Below are 18340 nucleotides of genomic sequence, written 5' to 3' on the forward strand. Positions count from 1 at the left end.
TGCGTGTTTGGATGTGTACCCCTGTGAGCCGGTAGATGCGTGTTTGGATGTGTACCCCTGTGAGCCGGTAGATGCGTGTTTGGATGTGTACCCCAGTGAGCCGGTAGATGCATGTTCGGATGTGTACCCCAGTGAGCTGGTAGATGCGTGTTCGGCAGCCATGAGTGGTGTATCTGCTTCTCCTCAATCAATGAGAAATGTCTGTGCTATGGCCAAATTAATCCTATGGTGGTGACGGTTTTAGCACCATCTTGTTTCCTGGCACCTTGTGCTGGTATCAGAATAAAAACCGATGATGCCAATTAGATGAGCCAATTTCCAGGATAGGGTCGGCTAGAGAACAATCAGAAAACAAGAGGAAATGCTTCAGGTTTCTTTTCTTGGTAAGCCCCTGCTGGGTAGATCCAGTCAACTTCCAAGCATTGTATGGCTAAGAGGGATCATTTAAGAGGGAGCATGATGTTGTTTTGATGTTTTCATTTGAGTATTTGTTTTTATGCTATTGTGTTTTTAGATTTTTTCTTTGCAAAAGCACATTGAATTGTTTCTATGTATGAATGGTGCTATATAAATAAACATGCTTGCTTGTTTTAATAAACCGGACCCCACATATGTTGGTCTTTTACCAGCCTTCCTGGAGCCAGGCCAATCCTGCTCATCAGGTGTGGTGTAGAGCTGTACCCCCTACATCGGTGTGGAGTCATGGCTAATTCAACAAACCTGTTGAGACACATCAACTATCTGGAGTTCCTGGTGATTTTCCTGCAGACTGAGGACCAACAAAGGTTTCACACCCAGCACCTTGGGCTTCCTAAGCTGAAACGGTCTCACTGGGTTAGGAAAACTCTCCAAGACAAGTGACAGAAAAAGGCTACAGATACCTCTGTGTTTGCAGGGTTATTGACAGGGCTGGGTAAGCAAAAATGTAATCGGTTACAGTTTCAAGTTACTTTTCCAGTAACGTAACTTTTGGATTACTCAAACGCAGTAAAGTAATCTGTTACATTTTAAGAGACATTAGAAGATAAATACTAACACAACCAATTGAACAACACCTATGTAAGATATTAGCCTTTAGTAAGAACATAGTCGAAAATCACGGGAGCAAGATAAGCTTTTATTAGTTATCGATCTATCTCTACCAAACTTCCGGTTTCACCCCAATTTATAGACATGGCTACCCAGAATTTCACAAAGCAGTAAAGTGACTTCCTGTGAACGAATACAAACAGATGTTCTATTTGTTATTAATTCCAATAATTTTATCTAAACACATTCATACCACTATTCTACATCGGATTAATCAATTTTAAAGTTTACATACCAGGCCATTCATGGATTTTACCATTTTACCTTATGGGTTATTAGTGGCGAACCGTGACAATTGGAGCTAGGCCCTCTTTAGCGGAAACAGATCTAACGTCATACATATAGACAGAGAACTCTGATGCCGGTGTATTCAGAGCATGACTTGAGACCTTTCCTTTGCAGATCTATGTAAGAGACACAATTCTTTGAAGACAGAGTCAAATAGGCCTAAGCCACGCCTCGGCTGTGGCTCACAGAAGAAGCAGATGACTAAACCATATGATCTATGGGTAGACTACTATTAACTCTGTTTTTACCAGCCAGACCCGGAGAAAATTAAACAGGTGTTCCATTGGTCAATAATCGGGTCATGCGCGCCCAACTTTGCTTGTGCGATCACACATACAACCCCTAAAATAAATAAATCATCCAACCTCATACATTCCGCACAGTTATTCTTTTGTTTTATTAAATGGTAATCATAATTTATTTTTTGATGTATCTGTAATGTGATTACAACTTAATGATAACAATAATATTTACTGTTTTTTGTAATCTGTTATTCACCAAGACAAGTTATAGACATAACCTGAAGTTCTCACAACATCCCAAAGACACCCGAATACCCAAGATTCTCGCAAGCGCCATTCAATTTAAACCAGATTATAAGGGTCAAAGTAAAGATGTCTTCACCATAAATATTTGCCAAATAATTGTCCAATTAGCAAGCTGGAGATAGTAAGAGGACTTTAAGCCCATTTTAATTTCAACGTTTTCAATATTGTTTGGGTCAGATTTGAATGTTGAATATTTCCAACAGAGCCAGAGGTGAACTGCCAGCAGCCTGGAGAAATACACTGTATGATAAATCCAATTAGACATTAGAATCTTTTGGAGGAAAGTAGGATCTGTGGTGTGGGCCAAGAATTTAGGCATCAGCAAATAACTTAAGCAGCCTGATGCATCAGTAACAAAAGCAGTGGGAGCCAAGACAGACATGAGAGGGTATTACTTGCCTTGGCATGCAAGCAATTACATTTTATGGTGAATTTGCTTTAGTGTTTCTGAATGACTAGCCCTTCGGACTTCAGTTTTCTTATTCTCTCTATTTCACATGAATTTGTTAGGATGAGCTGGTTGAGACAGAGGCTGCAGTGGGTTCAGGACCATGGACAGAGCTGTGGCTGGTACCAATGTCAGCTACCCATTGCCCACAGCAGCTTGAATCAACGAATGGGCAGCTAGCAGGTTTAAATGGCAACAGAGCAAATGGACGGCATGATGAGCAGGCTAAGGCAGCAACATCTGATTCATTTTGTTGCAGAAGAAATTTGGTTTTTTTATTATAAATTTTTTTCATAAATGTCACTTGGTTATTTTATCACATGGAAGTTTAGAGAACAAATAAATGTTTAACAAGTAATCTGTAGCTAATAACGTTGATATACAGTATACAATACAAATGTAATGATATTAAAACAAACAGGTTAGGAAAAAATAAACATTGGGAAAGCAAAGCTTTAAAATAACTCCTTATGCATGGGGGTGATTCATGGGTAGGATGGTAGGTACATGACCCAACAACAACTGTGATGAGCCTGAATGTATTTCATCATCGTTTCCATATTCCCAGTCACCAACAGGAGATCCATGTTGGCCCCCTATTGGATATCGGGGAGGTAAGTGATCTCAGGATTGTGTTTGAGGGAGCAATGCGAGTCACTGAAGGGAAGTCAAATTTAGGTTGAAGCTCAACTGGGTTAACAAGCAAACTAGCTAGCTGAAACATGATGTTTCAATATAATAAATCCTGGTTCTACAACTACTGATGTAGATATGGAATTGGGAAGCCCTGGATCTGCAGAGGGATCTGAGGAAAGCTACTCTGGTGTTTATGAGCTGTAGCCACATGTGAGGAGAAGGAGGATGTGGTTTTAACTGCAGCACTATGGGTGATATACACCAGCGGGATGTGATATACACCAGCGGGATGTGATATACACCAGCGGGATGTGATATACACCAGCGGGATGTGATATACACCAGCGGGATGTGATATACACTAGCATGATGTGATATACACTAGCATGATGTGATATACACTAGCATGATGTGATATACACCAGCGGGAAGAGTGATGTCAATCTTGCGGCTGAGTAGCTTAGCAACAACTTTAAACAATTTCAAGTCTTTTAAGAGAATTATGTGGTGAAGAGGGAGAAATGGTTGTAAAATAGTTACATCTAATTTATAAACGACCACTAGGTTTGAACGTATAGATTTATGATGTTAACCAGTGTCACTTCCCCATCTGGAGGTAATCAACAGGCCCCTGGAATTCAAACAACCAAATCTGCTTAAATGCAACAGTTACCACAGCAATAAAACTGCCATTGATGACTACATAAAGGAAAGGCAGGCAGAGTGTTGGGAGGTCAGGAATGGCTGCATTCACAGAAGGTTGGACTCATTCCACAGACATCTGAATCAGGTTAGCTTGTAAGGAGCAGATCCTATTAAAAAGAAGAAAAGACAGCCTCCTACTATGATGAAGCTACATTTGATAAAGCCTCCTAGAATATTAATACATTTATAAAGAGGACAAAGGGGAGGAAGCTTCCAACAATTTGACTCTGTGTTCCATAATGCTCTACTGTTTTATTCCAGAATCAAATACTCTTTTACAGAAGGTTTTAATGTTCTATTCTTTTAATGTTCTAGTTTTTAATGTTTTATTCTAGAATGTTCGACTGTTCCATTTTAGAATGTTGCACTATTTTAATGCAGATTGTTCTACTGTTGCATTGCTCTATTCAAGCCAGAAGTCAATGGGTTTTTTTATATATTTTTTTTTAAAGGAGCAAAGTGTAACTCCATATTTATTATTCACAGAGCCTTCCTGCCTGTTGAGATTCAGTTTGTCTATTTATCTAACAGTTCAGTCAGTTGAGCAGCCAATCCAAACAGGGCTACCCATCCATGTAATACTATGAGAATGACTTCTGAACATCTTCTCTCATCTCCTCTGATCCAGTCATTTAGGGAAGAAAACAGGAAATAAGCTATACTTCTGAAGTTTGACTCCAGTGAGTGGAATGAAAGCCTGGGGGGGGGGGTTCTGGGGAGGTCATGGCTGCAGGGGAGTTCATTTTTATAATGTCAGATCTTCATTAAATATTCAGAAGTTTAAAAAACCAACAGGATTAATTCAGATTACCAAAGATCTCTGAATTTATCACCTCGGTCACAACTGAGAGGGTGACCAAATAAAATTATTCATTACATTTATTTTATAAAGCATTTTATATCAACAGTTGTCTCAAAGTGCTTATACAAATACCCAGCCTGAAACTACAAAGAGCAAGAAACAACAAGAATGTATGCAATTTATCTAGGAAAAAAACCCTAGTCGGGTTGTAACCCAGGAAGACAACCAGACAGAGGGGTGGCCAGTTTTCCTCTGGCTGTGCCGGTTGAACTTTAAAAGAGTACATTACATTTTTTGGCGCACATCAATATTTTGCATGTTCAGATAAAAAGTGGGTCAATAAATGGAGATGGGCTGTGACCAGTATCCATAAGCTGCACGACCATGTGGACGAGGACAGGGACGACTAGGTGGACGAGGACAGGGACGACTAGGTGGACGAGGACAGGGACGACCATGTGGACGAGGACAGGGACGACCATGTGGACGAGGACAGGGACGACCAGGTGGACGAGGACAGGGACGACCAGGTGGACGAGGACAGGGACGACCAGGTGGACGAGGACAGGGACGACTAGGTGGACTGTTGGTAGTGACAACAGGAATCATATGACAGTAAATAGATCAGCTACACAAGGAGCGGTCAAGCCAGGTACCCCTGAAGGGAGGTTCAAGGCCTTGGGCCCTCCTACGATCCAACAGGGGACCAGCAAATCTAGAGCTTTCCTACGATCAATCAATAAAATGTATTTATAAAGCCCTTTTTACAACAGCAGTTGTCACAAAGTGCTTTTACAGAGACATCCGGCCTTAAACCGCATGGAGCAAACAACAGTAGTGTTGAATTTCCAATAGGAGACTAGCAAATCTAGAGAGCTTTCCTACGATCCAATAGGAGACTAGAAAATACAGAGAGCTTCCCTACGATCCAATAGGAGACTAGCAAATCTAGAGAGCTTTCCTATGATCCAATAGGAGACTAGAAAATACAGAGCTTTCCTACGATCCAATGGGAGACTAGCAATTTTAGAGAGCTTTCCTACGATCCAATAGGAGACTAGCAAATTTAGAGAGCTTTCCTATGATCCAATAAGAGACTAGCAAATAAAGAGAGCTTTCCTATGATCCAATAGGTGACTCGGCATATGATTCATTGTCTCAAACTAATGCAGAGTAAACAAGTGGGATCTAAGACAGGACAGACTCACCACAGTCCCCCAGTACAGTAACATAGCAGCTTAAAACCTGTTAGTGCCAATGCAATAATTTAATAACTTTAATGTAAAACATCTGTAAATAGTGATTTGTAATAGAATGCTCTGCTTTCATGGTAATAGAGGTCTTCCCCACGTCATAATCAGTGTCTGAGGGTCACCGAAAGGATGTTACAGACACACATACAGACAAGACCGGGTCTCTGTTAGAAACAGACAGAGAGGAAGAGACACAGACTGGACCAGTGGTCTGTTATGTTAGAGAAAGCAGAAACAGTGTCAGGAATGGGAGTCTGTTATGTAATAAACAGTCGGAAACACAGACAAGAAGGCAGATTTGAATAAAGAAATGCCCATTAAGGTATTGGCTGTGTGTCAGTAGTCATTGCAGGTAGAGTATGTTGCCATTAGATGCGGATAACTTCAAGAAAAACATTGCAGATACTTAAGCTCAAGAAACAGAAGCAGTTCAAGACAGCTTTGTGTATAGTTTTGTTTAACAGTGTCTGTAATGGAATACCATAAAAGAGGTCTGTCTGCAGTGGTATAACATTACAGAGGTCTGTCTGTAGTGGTATAACATTACAGAGGTCTGTCTGTAGTGGTATAACATTACAGAGGTCTGTCTGTAGTGGTATAACATTACAGAGGTCTGTCTGTAGTGGTATAACATTACAGAGGTCTGTCTGTAGTGGTATAACATTACAGAGGTCTGTCTGTAGTGGTATAACATTACAGAGGTCTGTCTGTAGAATAGCAATGCTCCCTATTATGACTGTTAAAATGCTCCAAGTTCATCACGTCTATGTTGCATCAAAAGTGTGTACTACTACTCAGGGTTAATGGGTTACAGTAGTCCAGAACACCTTGAATTGGTTATTAAAGTCATGAAGCCAGTTTGGATTCTAGAAATAGAGAGCAACTTCCTGACTGCTGACACTGGCTGGGCTGGCTTTACAAAGATAGTGTCACAGACTGCAGACATAGGTAGGTGTGAGTGTGTATGTGTGTGTGTGTGTATGTGTGTGTGTGTGTATGTGTATGTGTATGTGTATGTGTGTGTGTGTGTATGTGTATGTGTATGTGTGTGTGTGTGTGTGTGTGTATATGTGTGTGTATGTGTGTGTATATGTGTGTGTATATGTGTGTGTATATGTGTGTGTATATGTGTGTGTATGTGTGTGTGTGTGTGTATGTGTGTGTGTGTGTTAGGCTGTTTGGGTTGGCAACATCATTCCATTATCATATTTCATCCTCTCATTGTCTCCATGCCACATCTGCTACCAGATTGCTTCAGGAGAAATATGATGGTGTCACTGGAAGGAATAAAGACATGTTTATAATAGAGACTGACGTTAGACTGGGTCCATATCACAACAAACACACACAAAACACACAAAATTAACACAAACAGAAAGAACGGTTCCAAAGACAAGACAGTGAAATTACAGAGCTTTTTAACCACTCTGACATTCTTTGATGTCAGGTTAATGTCTTGGTGAGAACCAAATATAACCATAAACAAATTTAACCACACCATGAAAACACACACACGCACACACACACCTGAAGAATGCTTCCCAAGAAACTGGCCAGTCAAATTATTCTGCTTTTAACAACTGTGACATTCTTTGAAGTCAGGCTAATGTGTTGGTGAGAAGAAAGCAGATTGGTGAAGTGAATGTGGTCACGTTTTGTACAGGGCCTGGCGTTGACAGGCTGGAGCCTTGGGGAGAGAATGAAATGAAATGCAAATCACCTTTTTATGAGAAAAAATGAAGTACACACAGTGTTTGGTTAGGGATGGTAGTTAGAAAAGCTTTAAATCAGAGGAAGGGAAAGTCAAAGAGAGAACAAGCAAGAGATGGGGAGCAGGAGATGGGGAGCAGGAGATGGGGAGCAGGAGATGGGGAGCAGAAGATGGGTAGAAGAAGAAGACGCAAAAAAGAAAGCCCATATTCTCTTGGATCCAGTCCCAACGACGACCCCACAGCCCATATTCTCTTGGATCCAGGCCCAACGACGACCCCACAGACCATATTCTCTTGGATCAAATCCCAATGACCCCACAGCCCATATAGTTCAGATGGATGTTTCCCATTTATTAAATACACGTGTCAAGTAATGTTTGGAATCTCAAATGCTGATTTGCAAACACTGGAACATAATGAAGGGCCAGCAGTATTTTCTGGCCTTTAAGAAAGTGCTTGACTGGGATTCCATTTGATTGTGACTTAAATCATACACACAAAGCCTCAATACCTCAATACCCAAAATAAAACACATTCCTTCAACTGTACCAGGAGATATCTTTTGTATTAACTGTCCAATCACAACTTACTCCTTTTAAAACCAGTGCTTTGTCAAATCTAACCTATTAAAGCAGGCATTAAATACAAGTCTAAGCAGTTTCAATGGGGTTTTCAGGCAGAAACTAAAGACAGGTTGAAGAAGACTATTGCTAGGAACTGACTTTTTGTTTTCTGGAAACTCTAGAGAAGATGTCCTATCACAGCCAACCTCCCAACATTCTGTCCCATCACAGCCAACCTCCCAACATTCTGTCCCATCACAGCCAACCTCCCAACATTCTGTCCCATCACAGCCAACCTCCCAACATTCTGTCCCATCACAGCCAACCTCCCAACATTCTGTCCTATCACAGCCAACACCCAGCATTTTGTCCAATCCGAACTAAACCCCAGTATTCTGTTCAATCCCATGAAACCTTCCCAGCATTTTGTCCAATCACAGTCAGCGCCCACCAGCATGCTGTTCAATCCCAGGCATCATACAACCTTCTTTCCTGTCCACCAAAGACAATTCTGTCCGACTTACAAGTATAATGTGTGTTTTCTCACGAGACGTAAAGACCTTTACCAAAACTGTGAGACTACCAAGGGGTGAAGAGTGGAGTTCCTCCCCAGAGAGAAGATTGCACTAAGATAGCAGTATTCAGGGAGATAAATGACCCGCAGCAACCAAAGGATCACATTGCAGTATTACTTGCAATCCTAGTCCATCACAGTGTTAATTCCCAGGCAATCATCCACCACAGTGTTAGTCTGGCACAATGCCTAATAATGAGCAATGATCCCAGCCAGACTGTCCCTCTGTCCCACAATCTCTTGCAATCGCACTGCTCTTTCTCCTTTAACTTACACTCAGTTAGAGGGGACATAAAGCCCTGTTAGAAACATTTGACTCATTTTGGCACAAGCAATTTCATCGTCCTTATCCAAATTCAAACAATTTAACCAGGTCTCAGATGAAACAAAAAATGCCAAAGTTTGTTTCATCATGGAATCAAGAAATTCAATATTTGTCATCAAACTTTGCACATTTATATACGACATAACAAGTATTCTGAACAGCAAGGGTTGGCATACGGATTTGCACTGTGCACATCTTTGTTTGTCATCATTGTATTATCCTCTTTGTCATTACTGTAATATTGTCTGTGTTTGTCATTACTGTATTATCCTCTGTCATTACTGTATTATTCTCTTTGTTTGTCATCATTGTATTATCCTCTTTGTCATTACTGTATTATTGTCTGTGTTTGTCATTACTGTATTATCCTCTTTGTCATTACTGTATTATTGTCTGTGTTTGTCATTACTGTATTATCCTCTTTGTCATCACTGTATTATCCTCTTTGTCATCACTGTATTATCCTCTTTGTTTGTCATCACTGTATTATCCTCTTTGTTTGTCATCACTGTATTATCCTCTTTGTCATCACTGTATTATCCTCTTTGTCATCACTGTATTATCCTCTTTGTTTGTCATTACTGTATTATCCTCTTTGTTTGTCATCACTGTATTATCCTCTTTGTCATCACTGTATTATCCTCTTTGTTTGTCATCACTATATTATCCTCTTTGTCATCACTGTATTATCCTCTTTGTTTGTCATCACTGTATTATCCTCTTTGTCATCACTGTATTATCCTCTTTGTCATCACTGTATTATCCTCTTTGTTAGTCATCACTATATTATCCTCTTTGTCATCACTGTATTATCCTCTTTGTTTGTCATCACTGTATTATCCTCTTTGTCTGCGATCAATATTTGCTGTGATTGATTCTGTTGACTCAAGGTCCCTGGACAGACTGGTGACAACAGACTATGTATTTGTTTGTTTTCTTTCACGTTGCTGGTGACAGGGGCTACGATGGGAATATTTATTCAGTTATATAGCTAAATAACTGAATGTGAATTCAGTTAAAATATTCATCAGGTGGTCTGTAGGATGACAGATGTACTGTCTGTACTCTATACTGCATCATTATTAACTTCAAAATGATGATAAATCACCCGGACACACTGGTGCACCAACTGACAGCAAGATCATCAACATGCACAAACACCACAGCCCAATTCTGGAACACGTCTGTCTAACAATTGTAATGGATCAAAATGTGCTGGAGTTCGGAATCTCTGTAAATACAAATAATATAAATATGAGAGACGATAACTAGGTAAATTACTTTGGGAAAAGTTCTAAAGGTTCCTTTATAAACGTGTCTAATAACTGTTGTCGTGGTATAGGGGACGATAGTGCTTAGTCAACCGATTTACCAGGACAGGACACTTCATCCATACCTGATCAATGCTACACTGCAGTGGGGTCTGTCCGTCTCCCTGATCTATGATATACTGCTGAACAGGGAGGAGAGCCCCTCAGACACCCACATGGACGGGCCTCTCTACACTCGCTTTGAATGGATGGATTTCTTCTTCCTCAGTTTGTTAACAAAACACCCTCAACACTTGCTTTGTGTCTGTTCCATGTCTGTTCAACAGATAGCTACCTCATTAAGGTGTGCTGTGCTACCTCACTGTGTTAATGACTGTTTTCTCTTTGGACTAAATAAACAAGCAGTAAAGAAACACAAAATTAAAGCATTCCAAATAATATAAAAATAAACTAAATAAATTGTCTAAAGTAGTATACTTAATAGGGAATAGTGCCATGTGTTCCTGTGAATGTGGGGTTAGAAATGTGTAAATGTGATTTTTGAATACATGAAGCATGAAATGGTTTCTCCAAATCTTATCCCTCCCCTGTTGTCCTAAAGGGTGTGTTTTTCTGAGTGATGGATGGATATGACCACTCTCACTGCTCTGGGTGTGCGTCTGTTTTGGGGTGTGTTTGCAGTATTACATTTGCTGGCTCATTGACCACAGGTGTGTCCATGTGGGGAGAAGGCAGAGAAGGAGGGAGAGATAAACAGAGAACCTGAGTGGTCTCTCCCCCTTACTGTTTCAAAGACACTGTCAAGGACAGCCAGCACCACTACTTAGGACACATTTCACAACTAACATAACCACTACCAGGGACAGCTAATACCACTAACACACATTACCACTACCAGGGACAGCTAATACCACTAACACACATTACCACTACCAGGGACAGCTAATACCACTAACACACATTACCACTACCAGGGACAGCTAATACCACTAACACACATTACCACTACCAGGGACAGCTAATACCACTAACACACATTACCACTACCAGGGACATCTAATACCACTAACACACATTACCACTACCAGGGACAGCTAATACCACTAACACACATTACCACTACCAGGGACAGCTAATACCACTAACACACATTACCACTACCAGGGACAGCTAATACCACTAACACACATTACCACTACCAGGGACAGCTAATACCACTAACACACATTACCACTACCAGGGACAGCTAATACCACTAACACACATTACCACTACCAGGGACAGCTAATACCACTAACACACATTACCACTACCAGGGACAGCTAATACCACTAACACACATTACCACTACCAGGGACAGCTAATACCACTAACACACATTACCACTACCAGGGACAGCTAATACCACTAACACACATTACCACTACCAGGGACAGCTAACAGGACAGCTAACAGATGACCAAATAACTAAACTAACAATAAACAACCACACAATAAATAAATAACCACACAATAACAAACAGGCGGTGAACAAGGGGGCAAGGTCGAGGAGGCGAGGGGGCGGGGGCAGGACCAAGAGGGCTTTCCGCGCAGACGTTAGTGTACTTCAGTCACACCAAACATGAGAAGCGCAGGTGGTTGCATATTACATTTGTTGTAGATTGCATTTATGAATGCTCTGACAGGTAAACAGACTACGCATATAAAGGTTTGTTTACACTTCAGGTCTTAATGCTTAAGTCTGTTTTACTGTTTGAATATCGATTTTCATAACACTGAATGTTCAAAGATAATTTACAAGTGACCAATGAGATTTGTCTACATTCAGTGATGACAGAGCCAACACAGACGTGTCAGAGGTTCATGGAAATGTCACAGCAACGTGAGGGGAAAGATCTCATTAACACCCAACTAATTTGGCCTGCTTTTGACACTTCATGCAAGTACATGTGAGTACCATGCTTTAATGGACGTCAACCCCAATATCTGTTCAGGTCATCATCAACAATTCAGCTAAAAATAACTTTCACTACACCAAAAGATTTCTTTCAGCTAGCTTGCTACCGGCTGCTATGAATGGCATGTAGCTGTTAGCACTCACTTCTTCTCATCCTGAAAAATAAGTTCAGTAAATGTAGTGAAAACAATGAACCATAACAAAATTGAGTAACAATTACTAACAAAAATGAGTAATTACATAATGTGCCTATTTTATTAAGAAAATAATGAAGAATTTGACAAATATTCACTTTGTTGGATCAGAGCTTCTGTAATTCAGTCAGCTTTCCATGGTTGTTGTCATAATTAGGAGACTCCACAAACGGTCTTGTTTTCGACCAGTGATCAAGTTGAACAACAATGTTACATAGCGACAGACAAAAAAAAAAACTTAACACCAAATAAATCTGATGAGACATCAGATAGTTATACCATTTAATACCACCCAATGTGGTGAGAAAAATGGCTTGACATCAAATTTCATGAAGTTTACCTGTTCAGACTACAGGAAATTAAACTGATTGCAAAGTTATATGGGGTAAACATTTTAGTCAATTCAAACTGCCAGTGTGAACAAGAATTGTATTTCGTATACTCTGACATGGACTAACAATCCGACAGATGCTCAAGCTCATGTACTTAGTATGGTGTTTTGTTACCTGCGACTGGAGACGCACACACAGAGACACAGACAGACAGACACAGAGCACCGCTCTACTGACGACAGTCACACAGAGCACCGCTCTACTGACGACAGTCACACAGAGCACCGCTCTACTGACGACAGTCACACAGAGCACCGCTCTACTGACGACAGACACACAGAGCACCGCTCCACTGACAAAAGACACAGAGCACCACTCCACTGACAAAAGACACAGAGCACCGCTCCACTGACGACAGTCACACAGAGCACCGCTCTACTGACGACAGACACACAGAGCACCGCTCCACTGACAAAAGACACAGAGCACCGCTCCACTGACAAAAGACACAGAGCACCACTCCACTGACAAAAGACACAGAGCACCACTCCACTGACAAAAGACACAGAGCACCACTCCACTGACTGACAAAAGACACAGAGCACCACTCCACTGACAAAAGACACAGAGCACCACTCCACTGACGACAAAGAGCTGCACTCCACTGACGACAAAGAGCAGCACTCTACTGACGACAAAGAGCAGCACTCTACTGACGACAAAGAGCAGCACTCTACTGACGACAAAGAGCAGCACTCTACTGACGACAAAGAGCAGCACTCTACTGACGACAGACAAAGAGCAGCACTCTACTGACGACAGACAAAGAGCAGCACTCTACTGACGACAGACAAAGAGCAGCACTCTACTGACGACAGACAAAGAGCAGCACTCTACTGACGACAGACAAAGAGCAGCACTCTACTGACGACAGACAAAGAGCAGCACTCTACTGACGACAGACAAAGAGCAGCACTCTACTGACGACAGACAAAGAGCAGCACTCTACTGACGACAGACAAAGAGCAGCACTCTACTGACGACAGACAAAGAGCAGCACTCTACTGACGACAGACAAAGAGCAGCACTCTACTGACGACAGACAAAGAGCAGCACTCTACTGACGACAGACAAAGAGCAGCACAAAACCACTCTACTGAAACAGGAGATGATAACAGAAACAGAGAATTAGAGAAAAAACAGGAGAGGAGAGTTGAATGCTGAGACATGGCAGCTAGAGCAGTCCTCACCAGTGACAGGAGATCAGAATGATCGATCAGTATCAATACTCAACCTCAGAGGGCATCATCCATGACACAAGCACGCACGCACGCACGCACACAATCTCTACTGCAGTATTTTAATGAGAAAAAGGTCCCCGTTCAATAACTCTGAGTTGAGTGATAAAGGCAGACTAAAGTCATCAGGTCTCTGACTGAAAGGTTAGATCTGTCCGAAGACCACAAGGACCTTGACAGCGATACTGTGCATGGTGAATGAATACACCCAACCCTGACTACTACACCACCTTACAATGGAGACATAGCAGGCACAATGCAAATTAAACTATTGTATAACGATACACAGCAGATCTAGAAACAGGGATAATCCATTACACCACACATGACAAGCCGAAAGACATGGGCCACACAAAAGCATCCTGGAGTTTGACATCCAAACAAACTAACTGGGCAAGAAAGGCCTTGTGCAGAGAGAAGACCAAAAACACAAAGGTCTCCCTTACAGTGTCAGAATTTACACCTGGATTCTTAGGTTAAATGTCAATGTGGTCAGCAGCCAATGATAACCAATTATCTAACTTTTCTGAGGTCCAGAACAGAATAACATGGCCTACCTGTCCGCAGTTGAGGTGGAGGCATCAAACAGAAATCATGACTCGTCATCCATGGGCAGAGTGCTTGCGGAAACACCTTTCCTCCTCAAGTATCGTGATAAATTCCATGTTGTTTAATCTTGAAGGAAGCGCCATGTTACAGATAGCTGTTGACAGATAATAGCCTAATCACGTAAACTTAAACTCTAATCTTAAAACAGTAAAAAAATAAAACACTAGGTATCGCCCACTATTGTTTTGAGGCGTCCATAATAGAATACTGAATCACAATTTGAATGGGTAATCTAATATTAACGTTGGCATACTCTGGTTTTACCAGCCAAAACCAAGGAAAATTAAACAGGTATTTTCTTCGTCACTATATCCGGTTATGCGCGTCCACCTTTACGCGCACGATAATCGCGGTGGACACCTGAGGCTCACAATTTCTTGGTTTGAATAATAATGTTTTAAAACCAAACATTTTTTATATGCAACGTGTGATAATATTTCGCGCACTTAAAGGTTTTTAATTAAATAATAAAAAGTCAGTGTAACCCGATTACATTTTTCTGCTAATGTTACAGAAAACACTTATTTTTTAATCCGTTACTCGCTAAACTACCGCACTAATCCGATGAAGACATACAGCACTAATCTACTGCAGACATACGGTTTGAGTCTTCGTCTGACCCTGTTTTCTGTGTATATTAATGATGTTGGGCTGGCTGCTCTCAACACCTAACATAAACCATAGCTACTCACTGAACACTGTGAAGTCTACCCCACAAAAATAACCAGTAAGCTTTCTTTGCCCCATCTACTTCTTAATACTAACAAACCTTAATGTGTGCTCTTCAGTTGGAGCCTACCTCAACCACAGAGCCCCTTCAACACACAACTGTCTTTTGATCTCTGGTCACTTGGCCCTGTCCCCATACACAACACCACTGACTTATACTAGACTCACTGTGCCAAATTGTTGGTAAGTAATTAGCCTCTTTGACTTGCTATAAATAGAACAGTGTAATTTAATGATTATTTCCTTTTTATGTAGTTATATTTGTAGAAATATTTGCACATTAGTATTTGGTTCTGTGTGTTGCACTATTGCAGTTCTTGCCTTTCATTTAATCAAACACTAAAATGTATTTTATAAAGACCTTTTAACATGAGCAGTTGTCACCAAGTGCTTTTACAGACACCCAGCCTGAAACCCCAGAGAGCAACTGGGTTGTTGCACTGTGGCTACAAAAATACTCCCTAATTGATCAGGACTTAGAGGAAGAAACCTAGAGAGGAACCGGATTCTAAGGGATAGCCAGTCCTCATCTGGCAGTGTTACGTAAAGATTATGAAAGTACAAGATTATAATAATTAATAAATGCACATGAGCTGTGTCCAGAGTCTATGAATCCAAGTCAGCTGCATGACCAGATGGACAAAGACCGGAACAACCAGGTGGACAAAGACTGGAACAACCAGGTGGGATGAGAACAGTAGCAGCCGGAATCGACAGGCAGCAACTTGGCCCACTGAAAATGACTCTCAAATACCTTACCTGGTAAATAAGTGTAAAATAATTAACAATGAAATACTACTGAGACCAAGACCTCTTTTCAAATGGAGCCCAGGATGTACACAAAAGAGAAAAACTAACCATACAGTATTTAAATTAAATTTAAGAGAAGAAATAACATTTCAACATAAAATCTGATTTTTCAAATGCAGGCCAATTCTGATATTTTCTTTGACTTGGTGCATATTTCCTTAATTCCATAGTGATAAATATGTCCACTACTGTTAACCATCAGTATGAGTCTAGACAGTTCAATGTCTATAATAAGACATCTTCTAACTTACAACATACTGGTTGGTTTTATAACAGACTGTTTCCCAAAACAAACAATATTTATAGAGCACATTTCTTAGGGCTTAAACAAATAAAATACGAATAATAAAAACATTCATTTGTATAAATTATTATTTGAACAGTTACATATCAGGTACAATTCATAGTCAAACATTTTTGGTAAATGTGAAGAACATAACAGCCCAGAAACTCTTGATGGTTGAGTTCCACTGCCCTGATAGTGCCCTTACACAGTCTGAACAGATGGGCCACACCATGACACACACACACACACACACAGTACTGCTAGTGCCAATCAGCCCCTCTGAAACCTTGTCTGTGGCATAAATGGCCCCTACCCACTATGAGCACAGAGCAGATGTAGCACCCTGTTCCAACTCTTGAGACAAAATGTCTCAAGAGTTGCTTATTTTCATCTTTGAAACATTGCAAAAATCTAAAACTAATGCAGAAAAACTAGTCAATGCTTTTGTTACTTCTAGATTAGATTATTGCAATGCTCTTCTTTCCGGTTACCCTGACAAATCAATAAAAAAACTTCAATTAGTGATGCACACAGCTGCTAGAATCCTAACTTGAACAAAAAAATGTGAACACTACTCCAGTACTAGCCTCTTTACATTGGCTGCCTGTTAGGGTTAGGGATTTTAAGGTTTTATTGGTAACCTATAAATCAATACATGGACTTGCTCCTACTTACTTTGCTGAAATGATCCAGCCATACATACCTACACATGAACTTAGATTGCAAGATGCAGACCTTTTAATTGTACCTAGAATTTAGAAAAGAAACTGCCGGAGGCAGGGCCTTCTCTCACAGAGCTCCACTACTGTGGAATGATCTGCCAATTAAGATTAGAAATGCAAACTCAGCGCAAACTTAAGTGTCTACTTAAGACTCATCCCTACAGCATGGTCTATGATTAGGTGTAGTCTGGCCCAGGGGTGTGAAGGTGACCAGAAAGGCTTGATACTGTCCACCCTTGCTGTCTTGCCAGGTGGGTTCTCATTGCCACTGGGATGCCATCTCTTCAATGCCATTTGGGGGCGGAGTCACTGGCTTGTTGTTCTCTCTCTGTTGCACACTTGTGCAATTGGGCTGTACTTAGCTGGCAATACTCGGCCCTCATTCAGGGTGGTTGCGGTTGGTGGGTATCCCTTTGGTTGATGCTTGGCAATGTGGGTGGATTGATTTCCTGCCTGTTAGGCCTTGTCCGGCACCTCCCTTGGATAGGGCCACAGTGTCGCCGGACCCCCCCATCTCAGCCCCAAGGTTTTACGCTGCTATATTATTGTACTGGGGGAGTAGGGTCAGTTCTCCTTCTCCACTATAAATCCTTGTAGATATAAAGAATGCATTTTCAAAATGTACCCTGTCTCCTGCCATATTAAACTTAGGAGGACATGAGGACACCTGAGGAGTACCTGGCTTGAAAGACCCGTTGCTGTCCCTGTCCAAAGTCCTCCTGGTTGTGTTGCAAATCGAGACAATGCCTGACGATTTCAGCTGCCACTGTGCTGACACCTCCCCCCTCCCCCGTGTTGTCCCTGTCCTTGTCCATCTGGTCATGCTTCTGACCTGGACTAGGTTTAAATAGACTCTGGACTCAGCCCACATGCAATTATTAATTATTACAATTTGTACTCTTAATATGTTCACCCAGCACAGCCAGAAGAGGACTGGTCACCCCTCTGAGCCTGGGTCCTCTCTAGGTTTCTTCCTACATTTTGGCCTTCTTAGGGAGTTTTTCCTAGCCACTGAAATTCATAATTACTGTTGTTTCCTCCTTGGGGTTTAAGGCCAGTTGTTTTGTAAAAGCACTTTGTGACAACTGCTGATGTAAAAAGGGCTTTATAAATTTGATTGATTGATTGATTGATAGATAGGACGTCTGCTTTCCAGACTGAAGGAACACATATTTTTTGTTCTACTGGA

The sequence above is a fragment of the Esox lucius genome, chromosome 23 (genome assembly GCF_011004845.1).
Source record: "Esox lucius isolate fEsoLuc1 chromosome 23, fEsoLuc1.pri, whole genome shotgun sequence".
NCBI classification, from domain to species: domain Eukaryota; kingdom Metazoa; phylum Chordata; class Actinopteri; order Esociformes; family Esocidae; genus Esox; species Esox lucius.